Source organism: Pristiophorus japonicus, chromosome X (assembly GCF_044704955.1).
Source record: "Pristiophorus japonicus isolate sPriJap1 chromosome X, sPriJap1.hap1, whole genome shotgun sequence".
Taxonomy (NCBI): Eukaryota; Metazoa; Chordata; class Chondrichthyes; family Pristiophoridae; genus Pristiophorus; species Pristiophorus japonicus.
Genome location: NC_092010.1, coordinates 39,312,910 through 39,326,864, shown reverse-complemented (window position 1 = coordinate 39,326,864; position 13,955 = coordinate 39,312,910). Strand labels below are relative to the sequence as shown.

At 46.8% G+C, this 13,955-nt stretch overlaps 1 protein-coding gene across 9 annotated transcripts in view; it reads left to right on the top strand.

The window, feature by feature from the left end:
• The first annotated feature begins 513 nt into the window (after positions 1-513).
• rnf41 (ring finger protein 41) overlaps positions 514-13,955 on the top strand; it is a 34,337-nt gene continuing 20,895 nt past the window's right edge. For 2 of the 9 annotated variants that reach the window (XM_070869715.1, XM_070869717.1), the window contains exons 1-2: positions 515-938; positions 7,500-7,608. The gene's annotated coding sequence lies outside the window, so the exon portion shown is untranslated. Of the gene's footprint in view, positions 939-1,063; positions 1,086-6,451; positions 7,170-7,499; positions 7,609-13,955 lie in introns of those variants that run through there. The other 7 variants (XM_070869722.1, XM_070869723.1, XM_070869721.1 and 4 more) reach the window with 5 other exon arrangements.

Sequence of the window (13,955 nt, the reverse complement as noted above, 5' to 3'; positions counted from 1 at the left end):
TGAGTCCTAAACAAATAGTTTTGATTTGCTTGCCAATTATTCAGACATAAAAAATATAATTCACATCATAACATGTCATTGCATCATGTCGTGCCACGTCCTGTTTGTGATATTGTGTCGACAATCAGAAATGGGATACTTTTTATGCGGAGCGGCTTATTGTGGCGTTGTCTGCAATATTGGTACATATTGGGACCTTATTCCGCCACCGCAAATGAACTGAAACTCCATGAGTGAAACTGGACGGTTCTGATACCACGTGACCCGCCGCTGAGTGGCGGTCATTCATTCTTGTTCGCCTCACGAGTGGCTGAGTGAGCTGTCATTCATGACACGTCACCAGCGGGTTCCCATAGAAATCCGCTCTTCGCCTTGGTTTCGTACCTATACCCCGCCACCACCTGCCTGCGATTGGCTCCTCAACGTGAGCGTTCTTGCAGTTGGTTCAAATGAGATGTCAATCACTTACAGGCTGGGCGGATACTTAATTGCAAATGGTCGCCGGGGCTGCCAGTCATTTATTGGCGGCTCCGCGAATTGGTTTTGCGAATTGACTTGCCACGGGGCGGGATCAGCGGCCATTTTCTCAACACGCATTGGTCAACCGAGATATCGCTCAAATCGCAGGGTCGGGGTTGATGGGACCGAATATCAATCAAAGGCGCTGGTTCTGAGGGCCGGGCCCAGGTTTTTACCCGTTTAAAGGCTGGAGCCCAACGATGACGTTGAAAGGTGGTGGTGCGAGATTTAGGAAAATCTGAAAATAAAATTAAAACATTACTCATGCGATCTGGGTCTGCGGCTGTCTGCCTGCTGATGGATTTCTGGTCAGTTATGCCGATTAAATCAGTGGGGTGCCTGGAATGAAGTTCTTCTGACCCACCTACGGGATGTCAGTCGACGGTCCAGGGATGCGCAGTTCCCGCCGCGGGCAGCAGGCAAGACCGCGGTCTAAAATCGGGCCTAGTAATAAAGTCGTTTTTTTTTTAAAATGGAGCTGGGCGTGAAAATCAAATGCGGTGTGACTCTCGAGCTGTAACAGGATGGGGTAGCGGGAAGTCGTTTGACTGAAATAAAGAGTGCAGGTTTGCTCTGTCTATCCCCTGATAATTCAACTGTTAAATATACAGGCTCTTTGTATCTGTCTTCTCCCCCCTCCCCCTAATGATGAAGAGTCCGGCGTTCCTGTCTCCTTCTCTGTCAATCGAGCCCTTGATGGTTAACTGTACAGAGCAGCTTTTCCTCTGTCCTTGCCCAAGAGCAGCAACTCCCCGCGCTTCACTTCAGTCACCGAATGTGATGTGGAGGGATTTTAATTATCGCCAGTCTGGTAGTTCGCGAAGAATATTAATGTCTCCAGCCTCTGGTGCCATTTTAATAAGTTTTCCTGATGTTGGCGAGTGATGAGGTGGGAAAAGGTGCTTCTGAGGCTGATCGGTGTCATGGTTACATTGTGCCTGAATAGATCAACCCTCCACTATAAGGGGGTAGAAGGGCATCAATCACTTCTGGTTGATCATGAAATAATTTAAAACAATTGGGTTGTTAACAAAAAGCCCTTATTTGGTGGCTGGGGTAGGGGGATGTACTCCAACCATTAATTTTTTTAACAATGATTTAAAGCTATTGCTTTTTATTGTGATTATTGATGTCATGGAACCACAGTGCAATTCTAGTGGCTCATTTTAATTTTCTGATGTGTGTTTGACTCATACATGCCAAATTGTATAAGACCTTGTCATTCCTTTTCCCCTATATCTGATCACCTTTGAATCCAGTTTTTTTTGAGCATTTACAGTTTGACTGTTCTGACCTCGCAAGTGTTTTGCAGCTTTATAAAAACACGGTACATTGTCTGGAGCTCAATTTTGTACTTGGCAGATGAGCATGTGATTTTTGGAGGAAACTGAGTCACATTGTGATTATGTGTGAACAGGTGACTGGGTTTGCTTATGAGATTGAATAAATAGCGCTATGTATGTGAGGTGCGATCTGGATGAGTTATACAGTTGAAGCTTGCTTGTGCCAGTGATTTATTTGAGGTGAAGGTTACTGTACATAATCCCTTTTTTTTTTAAAGATGTAACATTTACTTAATTATGTTTCTGTATTTTACTGGTGTTTGATTCCATATTTGATCTGTTAATGCATCTACAAAATGATGGGAAATAATCCTTGATTTTTTTTCCCCTCCCCACTCAATTGCTCATTCTGCCTCCATGCTGGCTAACCAAATCAATGGCTCCTTTTCCTCAGACTCTATCCCTCTCCCTTCAAGTTCAACAGCCACCTCGCTCTTCAAAAAAAACACGCTTGCCCATCTGTCTTCTCCAACTACTGTCCCATCTCCAACATCTCTTTCCTATTCCAGCTCCTCAAACATGTCCCAACCTCTCAGCTCTGTGTCCATCTCTTCTGTAGCACTGTTGGAACATATCCAGTCTGGATTTCACCCACCTCACGGCACCAAAACCACCCTAGTCAAAGTCACAAATTATATCCTCCATGACCATCATGCCTTATCCCTCCTTATCGTTTCAGCAAAGCTTGATATAGTTAACCACTCCAGCACTTTCCTCTGTCCAGCTCCATGGGACCGCCCTTGCGTGGTTCCATTCCTATCTGTTCTCGTGGAGCCAGTGCATTCCCAACAGTGGTGTCTCTTCCAGTCGTCACACCGTTATCTTGAGGATCTATCCTTGGCCTCTTCCTTGTTTACATGCTGTCCCTTTGTGTCATCATCTGTACACGAGTTCAGCTTTCCCGTATGTGCTGATGACTCCCAGCTTCTACCTCTTTACTCCTCGACTGACTCTCTGCTGTCGGTGCTTGTCGGACATCACGTCTCGGATGAGCCACAAATTCTTCCAGCTCGACATTGCGGAGACCGCAGCCACCTTCTTTGGCCTCTGCCACACACTCTACTCGTTTGCCATTGACGCCATCTCCACTCCCCGGCGATTCCTGGGCTGAATCGGTCCATTTGCAACTTCTAGACTTGACTATTCCAAAGTAATCCTGGCTGGCCTCCCACATTCTACACTACCTAAACTTGACGTTATCCAAAGTTCTGCTGCCCCCATGTCCTAACCGTACCAACTCCCGCTCATGCATCATCCCTGTGCTCGCTGACCTATGTTGGCTCCTGGTTAAGCAATGCCTCGATTTAAAAAAAAAATTCTCATCCTTGTTTTCAAATGTCTCCACAGCCTCGCCCCCTCCCTATCTCTGTAAACTCATTCAGCCCCACAAACCCCCCCCCCCCCCCCCCCCGTGAGATATCTTCGCTCCTCTAATTCTGGCCTCTTGAGCATCCATTGGCAGCCGTGCCTTCAGCTGCTTGGACCCCAAGCTCTGGAACTCCCTGCCTAAACCTCGTCGCCTCTCTCCTTTTAAGATGTTCCTTAAAACCTACCTCTTTGACCAAGCTATTGGTCATCTGTCTGAATGGGGTGCAGCAGGGATCAGTGCTGGGACCCCAGCTATTTACAAATGCATCAATGATTTAGACGAAGGAATTGAATGTAATATCTCCAAGTTTGCAGATGACACTAAGCTGGGTGGCAGTGTGAGCTGTGAGGAGGATGCTAAGAGGCTGCAGGGTGACTTGGACAGGTTAGGTGAGTGGGCAAATGCATGGCCCGATGCAGTATAATGTGGATCAATGTGAAGTTATCCACTTTGGTGACAAAAAACAGGAAGGCAGAATATTATCTGAATGGTGACAGATTAGGAAAAGGGGAGGTGCAACGAGACCTGGGTGTCATGGTACATCAGTCATTGAAAGTTGGCATGCAGGCACAGCAGGCGGTGAAGAAGGCAAATGGCATGTTGGCCTTCATAGCGAGAGGATTTGAGTATAGGAGCAGGGAGGTCTTACTGCAGTTGCACAGGGCCTTGGTGAGACCACACCTTGAATATTGTGTACAGTTTTGGTCTCCTAATCTGAGGAAGGACATTCTTGCTATTGAGGGAGTGCAGTGAAATTCACCAGACTGATTCCTGGGATGGCAGGACTGACATATATGAAGAAATACTCGATTGACTAGGCTTCTATTCACTGGAATTTAGAAGAATGAGAGGGGATCTCATAAAAACATATAAAATTCTAAGTCACGGTCTAAGGATAAAAGGGCTAAGCCATTTAGGACCGAGATGAGGAGAAACTTCTTCACTCAGAGAATTGTGAACCTGTGGAATTCCCTACCACAGAAAGTTGTTGAGGCCAATTCGTTCGATATATTCAAAAGGGAGTTAGATGTGGCCCTTACGGCTAAAGGGATCAAGGGGTATGGAGAGAAAGCAGGAATGGGGTACTGAAGTTGCATGATCAGTCATGATCATATTGAATGGTGGTGCAGGCTCGAAGGGCCGAATGGCCTGCTCCTGCACCTATTTTCTATGTTTCTATATCTCCTTATGTGGCTCGGTGTCAAACTTTGTTTTATAACACTCCTGTGAAGCACCTTGGGACGTTTTACTATGTTAAAGGCACTGTATAAATACAAGTTAGTGAACATTGCCTGATTCTGCCTCTACCATTAGACTCGACTGTGATGCCCCTCTCCTCTCCTACGCCAAGCACTGAACCACCAGGGCGCCCCAACTCTTAACACGAGTGGCAGTTTAATTAAAAGCCTGTTTATGTTCCTAATTTTCTGCTGATAGCACAGCTGGACTTGGCAACAAACGGAATCGTAACAAAGCAGTTGTGCCACTGAAAGCAATGTTTGCATGTGTCAGAGGTTTGGTGTAGGAAGATGAGAAGGTGCCTGTTTTCTCTTGGAGGGTTGGTTAGAGGTTGAAGACCAATTTTGCTATTGCTGGCCCATACAGTTACTGGGGAAAGTGTATTCAGCTGCTACAGACACTACCCTGCAAGATAAATGTGTTTAATGTGGGAGTGGCTGTCCCTGGAAGCAGTTTGCTAATATAAGTGCAGCAAAGAGATAATATTACATAGAATTTACAGCACAGAAACAGGCCATTCGCTCCAACTGATCTGTGCGGGGGTTAATGCTCCACACGAGCCTCTTCCCACCCCTACTTAATTTCACACTGTCAACATATCCTTCTATTTCTGTCTCGTGCTTATCGAGCTTCTCCTTAAATGCATTTATATTAGTCACCTCAACCACTCCCTGTGGTAGTGATTTCCACATTGTCGCCACACTCTGGGTAAAGAAGTTTCTCCTGAATTCCCTGTTGGATTTATCAGCGACTATCTGATGGGCAATGTTCCCATTAAGCTGCGCAGCAGTCAGGAGGTCCCATGCAGCCGGTTCACCAGTTTTTAAATGGTGGCCACCATCGTGGCCCCCTGACCTGAGGGAGAACAGCTCCACAGGTCGGCTACAATAGAGCTGGAGCGGTGTACCACTACAACATCCAGTGCGAGCTGCTCCAGATGTGCGAAGGCTTCGAGGTGGGCGACTGAGTGACGTCATCAGGACCCAAGTCGCTGTTTGGAGTGTGGGCAGGAGCATCGGCGGGGCCCTGGTAAAGCAGAGGAGTGGGAAGGCCGTGGCGGAGGAGCGTTGAGGGATCGTGGCTGAGATTCGGTGGGCGATCGTGGCGGAGGTTCGGCGAATGTTTTGTGCGGAGGTGCGGTGGGAGATCGTGGCGGAGGTGCGGCGAATGAGGGTACGGGGCCCAGAAGAGCCGAGGGCCCAGGGGCAGCACGGACCAGCCCACTCTGCGATATGTGTGCGCACTAGGTCCGTGCAGCAGAGCCGGTCTCCAGTCGCCCTGGTTCAACCCTTGCCACTGGACCAACACCTAACTCTGTCAAGCCCGTGTGGTGGCTGATGTGCAATGGTCACCCCACGTAAAAAAAAAATCCACACACGGGCATCTTCCACTCCTCGAGTTCAGGACCTGCAATATCGGGTCCTTCATTGAAACATCAGTGAACTCATGTGGAAGCAAGTCATCCTCGTTCGAGGGACTGTCTATGGTGATTTTAAATGGCTAAAACATGCATGCGGAAATTTGAATGGGCCACGCACCCCAAAAGAAAATTAGAGGGAACATTATTTATAACGCCTCATTTTGGACTCTTCCACAAGTAGAAACATCTTCTCTCCGTCTACCTTGTCAAACCCCTTCATCATTTTAAAACCTCTATCAGCTCACCTGTCTTTTCTTTCTCTTTTTGAGAAAAGAACTCCAGCCTGTTAAGTCTTTCCTGATAATTCTGACCTCCGTTCAGATATCATTCTTTAAAGGGTTTGATGAGCTTTACCTGTGTGTGAGCCAATCAATGTCGAGAAGCTTAGCATTTCATTTTAAATATAGTAAGCTTGTTTATGTTTGGAGACCAAGTAGTGCATCATTTTAAATACTAGCTCCAGGCAAATTACTATTTCTGTTAACAGAAAAGAGTAAGCATTGTACTGACATGCCTGAGCCATTCACGCTCAGCTAGTGTAGTAAAACGGTCCTGGCACAAACCAGTTGGCATTATCCAAATAATGTTTTTTTTAGATAAATGACTAAAACCTTATTGGCTTTGGCAAAACGAATTCCATGCTGTGATTCATTGTCAAATGTTTTTATTATTGAGGAGAATTCAGCAGCTGTTTCACATTGTAGTGCGATGGCCAACTAATTGTGATCCATGACCTCATCACTCCCTATAAGAACGTAAGAATTAGGAGCAGGAGTCGGCCATACGGCCCCTCGAGCCTACTGTGCCATTCAGTAAGATCATGGCTGGTCTTCGAACACAACTCCACTTTCCCACTTGATCTCCATAATCCCTTGATTTCCCCTCGAGTCCGTCTGTCTCTGGCCTCCTCCAGCTCTGCACACCCCTCCAAACTCTCCATTCTGTGACTCCAGCCTCTTGTGCATCCCCCACCATTGACACACGTGCCTTCAGCTGCTGAGGTCCCACACTCGTTCCTTCACTCAACCCTCTAACTCTCCACTTCCCTTCTCCTTTTTAAGACCCTCCTTAAAACCCACCTCTTTGACCAAGCATATGGCCACCTTTCCTTTTTTTGTTTCCTTGTGTCTGACGTGTTTGGGGGCAATGGTTGTTTCCTGCTTGCCTGATTTATATTCAGCATGCTCTCGTCTTGAGGACAAGGACTGGTGCTGGTTATTCCGACCCTCGGTGGCCCTGCGTGTCCTGATTTATTCTGAAGTTCAATCCAGTAGAAGAGGTAAAAAGCAAATAAATTGGAAATGCAAACCGAAAATTCTGACTGCATGTCGTGGTGAATGCAGAGCCAAAGCCTATGCAGATGGGAATTTGAAAGTGCAGTTGTTAGTGATTTGGAAAGTTATTTTTCCAGGGTAGATGCAGATGGAGGTGGGTGTGATGCAAGGAAGTAATCAGAGATGGCCTTGTCTGTAATTGAGACGATGGAAATGGAGAGGTCACGTGAGATACCAAGGGGGTTGGTGTAAGTATGTTTAGGAGGGGTTATATGGAGTGGTAGTCACAGCAGCCTCCTGATTGTGTTTTTGTTTTCTCTCCTTTCTCCCTCCAGCTAACCGTTTCCTTTCCACCTGCACAGTTGCATCACCCCTGATGTGCCAGTGATTTCTGACTGTGCACACACTGTGCAAAATAACAGTTTATCTGGAGATAAATTACAGGTGTGTATTTCGCCCATGTTTCTGCACTTCAGCCTCCATTCCTGACTCTCTCGCCCATAAACACTATGCCTGCTGAGAAATCATTCGCCTTAGAGGAACAAAGTGACCTTGGAGTGCATGTCCACTGATCCCTGAAGGTAGCAGGCCAGGTGGATAAGGTGATTCAGAAGGCATACGGAATACTTGCCTTTATTAGCTGAGGCATAGAATGTAAGAGCAGGTGGGTTATGCTTGAACTGTATAAAACACTGGTTAGGCCACAGCTGGAGTACTGCGTGCAGTTCTGGTCACCTACAGGAAGGATGTGATTGCACTGGAGAGGGTACAGAGGAGATTTACCAGGATGTTGCCTGGACTGGAGAATCTTGGCTATGAGGACAGATTGGATAGGCTGGGTTTGTTTTCCTTGGAACAGGGGAGCTGAGGGGAGACCTCATTGAGGTGTATAAAATTATGAGGGGCCTGGATAGAGTGGGTAGAAAGGGCCTATTTCCCTTAGCAGAGGGGTCAACAACCAGGGGGCATAGATATAGAGAAGGTTTTGAAGGGAAATTTTTTCACGCAGAGGATGGTGAGGGTCTGGAACTCACTGCCTGAAAGCTTGGTCGAGGCAGAAACCCTCCCCACATTTTAAAAAAGTACTTGGATGTGCACTTGAAGTGCCGTAACCTGCAGGGCTACGGACCGAGAGCTGGAAAGTGGGATTAGGTTGGGTAGCCTCTTGTTGGCCGGCACGGACACGATGGGCCGAAATGGCCTCCTTCCGTGCTGCAAACTTCTATGATTCTATGAGATCGCACAGATCCAATGGTTGGGGTGCTGGGGTCTGCCAGAGCGCCACTGGGTCGGGGAGGGAAAGCTGAGGCTCGGGTTCCTGGAACGTGAGGTGTACCGATGTCTACGCTTGAGAAACCTCATGGAACCCCTTTTTTTTTGAGGAGATAACAGACACTGGAGGTGCAGTGGGTTGTAGGGTCTTTGGGGAATCCTTTGTCTGGGTACCACATGGGAGATTAGTAGAGGAGATTAAAGGGTATGGAATTAGGAGAAGGACAACAAACTAGATTTTAAGAGGTTTTTTTCGGGGAAAACACAGGGTTTTCCGAACGGTTGGAAATGGGACGTGCTGTCTGGTTCAATTCTGAGCCACTTCTGTTCACTGTATGTCAGAGATTTGGAAATAGGCCTTGAGGGAGTGGTATCAAAATCTGTAGATGATGCCCAAATAAGGAGCCGTAGTTAATTCTTTAGACGGCCAGAGATATTGATAAGATAAGGGGAGGGATCGGCTTTAAAGGTGGCAGATGGAATTCGGCACCAGTGAGAGTGGGTTTGGTTAAAGAATAACAGCAGTTATGATCCTCTGAATTGAAGTAGGCTCTGTGCTGGGGAAGAGCAGAGGGATTCGGAGGTGCAGGTCATTAACGGCAGCACCTCCAGTTGATGCTGTTTATTTTTTTATAAAAAGCGCAAATGTTTTATCACTAGGTATATAATAGAAAAGCCAAGGGGTTCTGATGAGCCGATGTAAAACCTTAGTAAGACCTCGGTTAGAGCACTGTCTGCAGTATTGGGCTCCACATAGAGGGGGTACATCGGAGTCACTAGATACTACCTGAGGAAATACAAAGGCAAAAAAGACTTGTAAAAATTGTTTTTTTTTTGGTAAAACTACGCAGATTATGGGCCGATAAAATAGAAGCCTTTAAAATTGCAAAAGTCAAACTGGCGGAGTTTACTTGCTCAAGATGATTTTTGGGTGTGGGGGTGGAAGAGAAGCTTTTTTTCTTGATTTCAGGAGGAAGCCGGCACTACAGGAACATAAGTGGGCCTCTTGTGTGGGCGGCAGTTTAAAAAAACCCACAAAGGCTTGCATATTTATATAGTGTCTTTCGTGACCTTCGGACGTCTCCAAGTGCTTTACAACCAACGAAGTACTGCTGAAAGGGAGTCACTGTTGCAATGTATGTCATAAAATTAGATCAAAGGATAAAAGCTTGTCCAGACCTGTTTTAAGTAACTGATATGGTGTCAGAATTGAAAGGGCTGCTTGAGATTAGAACATTGTAGTTAAGAGAAAAGGGAAATTATGTGTAAGGTGTAAAAGCTGTGGCAGGAATGTGCTGTGTTCGAAGGGTGTGCTCTGTAAGTGGGACTGGAGCATCATTGACTTTCACACTGTGTTGAATTGTGAATATTGCTGTTCAAACAATTTGAAAACGACATACCTTTTCTCTGAGCTGAGCAGCTCACTGCCACCCTTGCTGGGATTACCAGTTTGCATGAGGGTGGGCTGAGCATGGCTGTGCATTTCAGCCCACCCCCTGTTCAGAACAGCACAACTGACTATTGGGAAATGGACTCCCAGCTTGTAAAAATAGAAGCTATACTTTCAGAAGGGCATTAGTAAGTTGACATTAATGCAGCTGAGATGGTTCTGGAAACATTGCATAATATCTTTGAGTATAATTTTTTTGCAGAACCATTAAAAATTCATACAGCTACCAACAAATAATTTGATGCCCTAAACTCTTTGTGATGTTTCATTCTCCTTCATGTGTGGCTACGGTGGCATAGTGGTTATGTTACTGGACTAATGATCTGGAGACCCGTGTTCAAATTGTTTGAACAGCAATATTCACAATTCAACACAGTGTGAAAGTCAATTCAGTCCATTAAATACATTTGGAATAAAAAGCTAGTATCAGTAATGGTGACCATGAAACCACCAATTGTCATAAAAACCCCTCTGGTTCACTAATGTCCATTTTTAGGGAAGGAAATCTGCCGCCCTTACCCGGTCTGGCCTATATGTGACTCCAGTCCTACAGCAATGTGGTTGACTCTTAACTGCCCTTTAAAAAGGCCCAGCAAGCCATCCAGCTCACCGCCACCTTCTCGAGGGTAATTGGGGCTGGGCAATAAATGCTGACCTTGTTGCCCACAGCCCGTGAACTAATTTAAAAAAATTTTTTTAAATCCACAGCTCTTAATTGTGGAAAGGAGGGATTGAGTTCCATTTTACTTTGTGGGGAGGGAAGAAATATTTTGGGCTGAGGGAGAAGAGTCTGGAATTGGACAATGGGAGTGGACAGTCTCTTGAGAATGCCGTGTGCTGGCAGTGCTCCTACACGCAGTCTTTTATTTTCCACTTTCGTGAATCATGTCAGCTGTTTCCAGCTTTGTCTTGAATGTTTTTTCCTTTTGTGTGATGTGCCTTTTGTGGAATGGATATGAAGACCGAGATGATTGGCTTTTAATGTGTCACCTAGTTACGGGGCGAGATGTTCACCAGTTGCTGAGCTCGACTGCTGTTTTTTTTTAAATGTCAAATTTGGGGTGGGGCGGGGGAAGGGAAGGAGAGGTGCTTTGAAACTGCTGCCTGTGTGTTTTCTCTCGTTTCCAGTTAGCACACAGACTTGGTGGGATGAGAGAGAGAAATGGCAAGGAGACTATTTACGTGGCGAGACTGGAGAAGCTGGGATTGTTCTCCTTTAGAGCGGAGTTGGTTAAGGGGAAATTTTACCGGTGCTCAAAATTGTGAAGGGATAGAGTAGAGAGGGAGAAATGGCAGGAGGGCACCGGTTTAAGATAATCGGCAAAAGAGCCAGAGGGGAGGTTTTTTTTGTGCAGCGAGTTAGTTGTGATCGGGAACGCGCTGCCTGAAAGGGCGGTGGGAACAGATTCAATAGTGACTTTCAAACGGAATTGGATATATTCTTGGAAAAGGGAAAAAAAAAATTGCAGGCTGTGGGGAAAGAGCAGAGGGGAGTACTCCTTCGCAGTGCCTCGTGATGAGGATGATGCTCTTCACACCAAAAAAAGATGGGCTCACCGGTGTTACAATGAGTTGCGTCTTAAAGGGTGGAAGATGCCTGTGGGTGGATTTTTTTTTTTAAAACGTGGGGTGGCCGTTGCACACCAGCCACCACACGGGCTTGACAGAGCGAGGTCTTGGTCCAGTGGCAAGGCTCAACCAAGACGACTGGAGACCTGCTCTGCTGAGCCTTCCCTGGGCCCCGACCCCACCGCTGTTAAATGCTGCACTGCCCCTGGTCCATGGGGCCCCCCCCCCCCCCCCTGGCTGGGCTCGACTTCCCTCCCTATCTCTCTCGTGTCCTCCAGCCCCGCAACCCTCCGAGATGTCTACGCTCCTCTAATCTTGGCCTCTTGAGCATCCCCAATTTTAATCTCTTCCGCCATCATTGGCCGTGCCTTCAGCTGCCAAGGCCCCAAGCCCTGGAATTCCCACCCTAAACCTCTCTACCTTTTCAACCTCTATTTCCATCAAGACACTCCTTAAAACCTCCCTCCGTCACCTGTCGTCATATCTTATGTGGCTCCGTGTCAAATGTTGCTTGCTATAACGCTCCTGTGAAGTGCCATAGGACATTTTACTATGTTCCAGGTGCAATATAAATGCAAGTTGTTATTTGAGCCTTGGTACCACTGTGTTTATTTCTGGTATACCTCCAGCAGCACCTTTTGATATAACTGTGGTATAAAGTTACTCCCTTGAGCGTGAGTGCAAAGACTTGTATAGAAGCCAATGAGCTGACCAGTAGGACTAGGGTCAAAGTGCAGTGAGCCTCAGAATCTGATGCAGCAGCAAGATGATGATGATGATTGGAGAGAGGTGTTTCTTGCACCGAATGAGTTGCTCCAGTTCAGCTGGCGACTGGAGTCCTGATCAAAATGAATGCCTCAACTTTACACTTTGCACTTTGTTTTTCCCTGTACTTAAATGTATTTTTCCCCTGCCCTCTTCCACTTTTTCGGTCAATGACTCTCTCTTTCCTTCCCCCTCCCCTCCCAGCTGCTATTGTCTTGTCCTTCTCCAGAGGTATTGATTCTTTGCTGGGGAAACATTTCCATGGATGCTGGTGACCCTTTTTCTGCATCTCCCCAAGTAACCATTTAAAAAAAAAAACACGTGCGAGTTGACAAGATCTTTGCTTGCAAGAGCCATCACAGCTGAGCTCACTCCTGTCCGCACCCAGTGTTGATTTGGTTTTACATTGAAGTGGCTTTCCTTAGCTAACTCGGCCAACATTATATATTTAACAAAAATCATTCTCTGGTTGTTGGTGTCGCTGGCAAGGCCGGCGTTTATTGCCTGACCCTTAATTACCCCTCGAGGGTGGTGGTGAACCGCCTCCTTGAACCGCTGCAGCCCGTGCGGTGAAGGTATTCCTGGGAGTCTCTGGCCAAAGACCAGACCGCCCTAAGTGGAGGAAGTGCATCCGGGAGGGCGCTGAGCACCTCGAGTCTCAACGCCGAGAGCGTGCAGAAACCAAGCGGAAGGAGCGTGCGGCAAACCAGTCCCACCCTCCCTTTCCCTCAACGACTATCTATCCCACCTGTGACAGCGACTGTGGTTCTCGTATTGGACTGTTCAGTCACCTCAGGATTCATTGTTAGAGTGGAAGCAAGTCTTCCTCGATTCCGAGGGACTGCCTATGATGATGATGATGGTATTCCCACAGTACTGTTAAGCGGGGGAAATCCAAGATTTTGAGCCAGGCGACGATGAAGGAACAGCCAAGTAGGGATGGTGTGTGATTTGGAGGTGATGGTGTTCCCAAGCGCCTGCTGCTCTTGTCCATCTAGGTTGTGGGTTTGGGAGGTGCTGCCGAACATAACATAAGAATTGGGACCAGGAGGAGGCCATCTAGCCCCTCGAGCCTGCTCCGCCATTCAACAAGATCATGGCTGATCTGGCCGTGGACTCAGCTCCACTTACCCGCCCTCTCCCCGTAACCCTTAATTCCCTTATTGGTTAAAATAAGGGAAGAAGAACATGGCCTGGAAAGAAACTAGTGTGCCAGTTAAACTCCACGGTTTTGGTTGATGTTGTTTGTGGCTATTATTGAAACCCCATGAGGCAACAAGATTCTTGCTGGCAATTGTTAAAACTCTCTCTGCTACGAGGCAAATATGTTGCCTGTCGGAACAGCTGAATGGTTGAAGTTGGAGAAAGCTTGTTGACACGTTCTTTATGCCCCCCCCCCCCCCCCCCCCCCCCCAAATAATCACAGTGTACAGATATAAAAACTAATGAGTGCAGAGAGCGGATGTCAAACTGTTTATACTGAAAGTGGTCTTGTGTGAACCGTTAATGCTCTTCTGATGGGTTTTCCAAGTACAGCCTGAGAGGAGATGACGCATCGTGAATGTTTTGTCATAGTTTTTCTTTAGAACCCAAGGGACGGTGATGGCATTAGAATTTACCCTGCAGTTGTTGCAAACCAGCCTTGCTGTGCATGTCAAAACCGAGAATAAAGCGCATCGTTCCAGTGGCAGAGCTGGGAAGAATTGGAAAAATGTTTACTTTGCCCAAATTCATC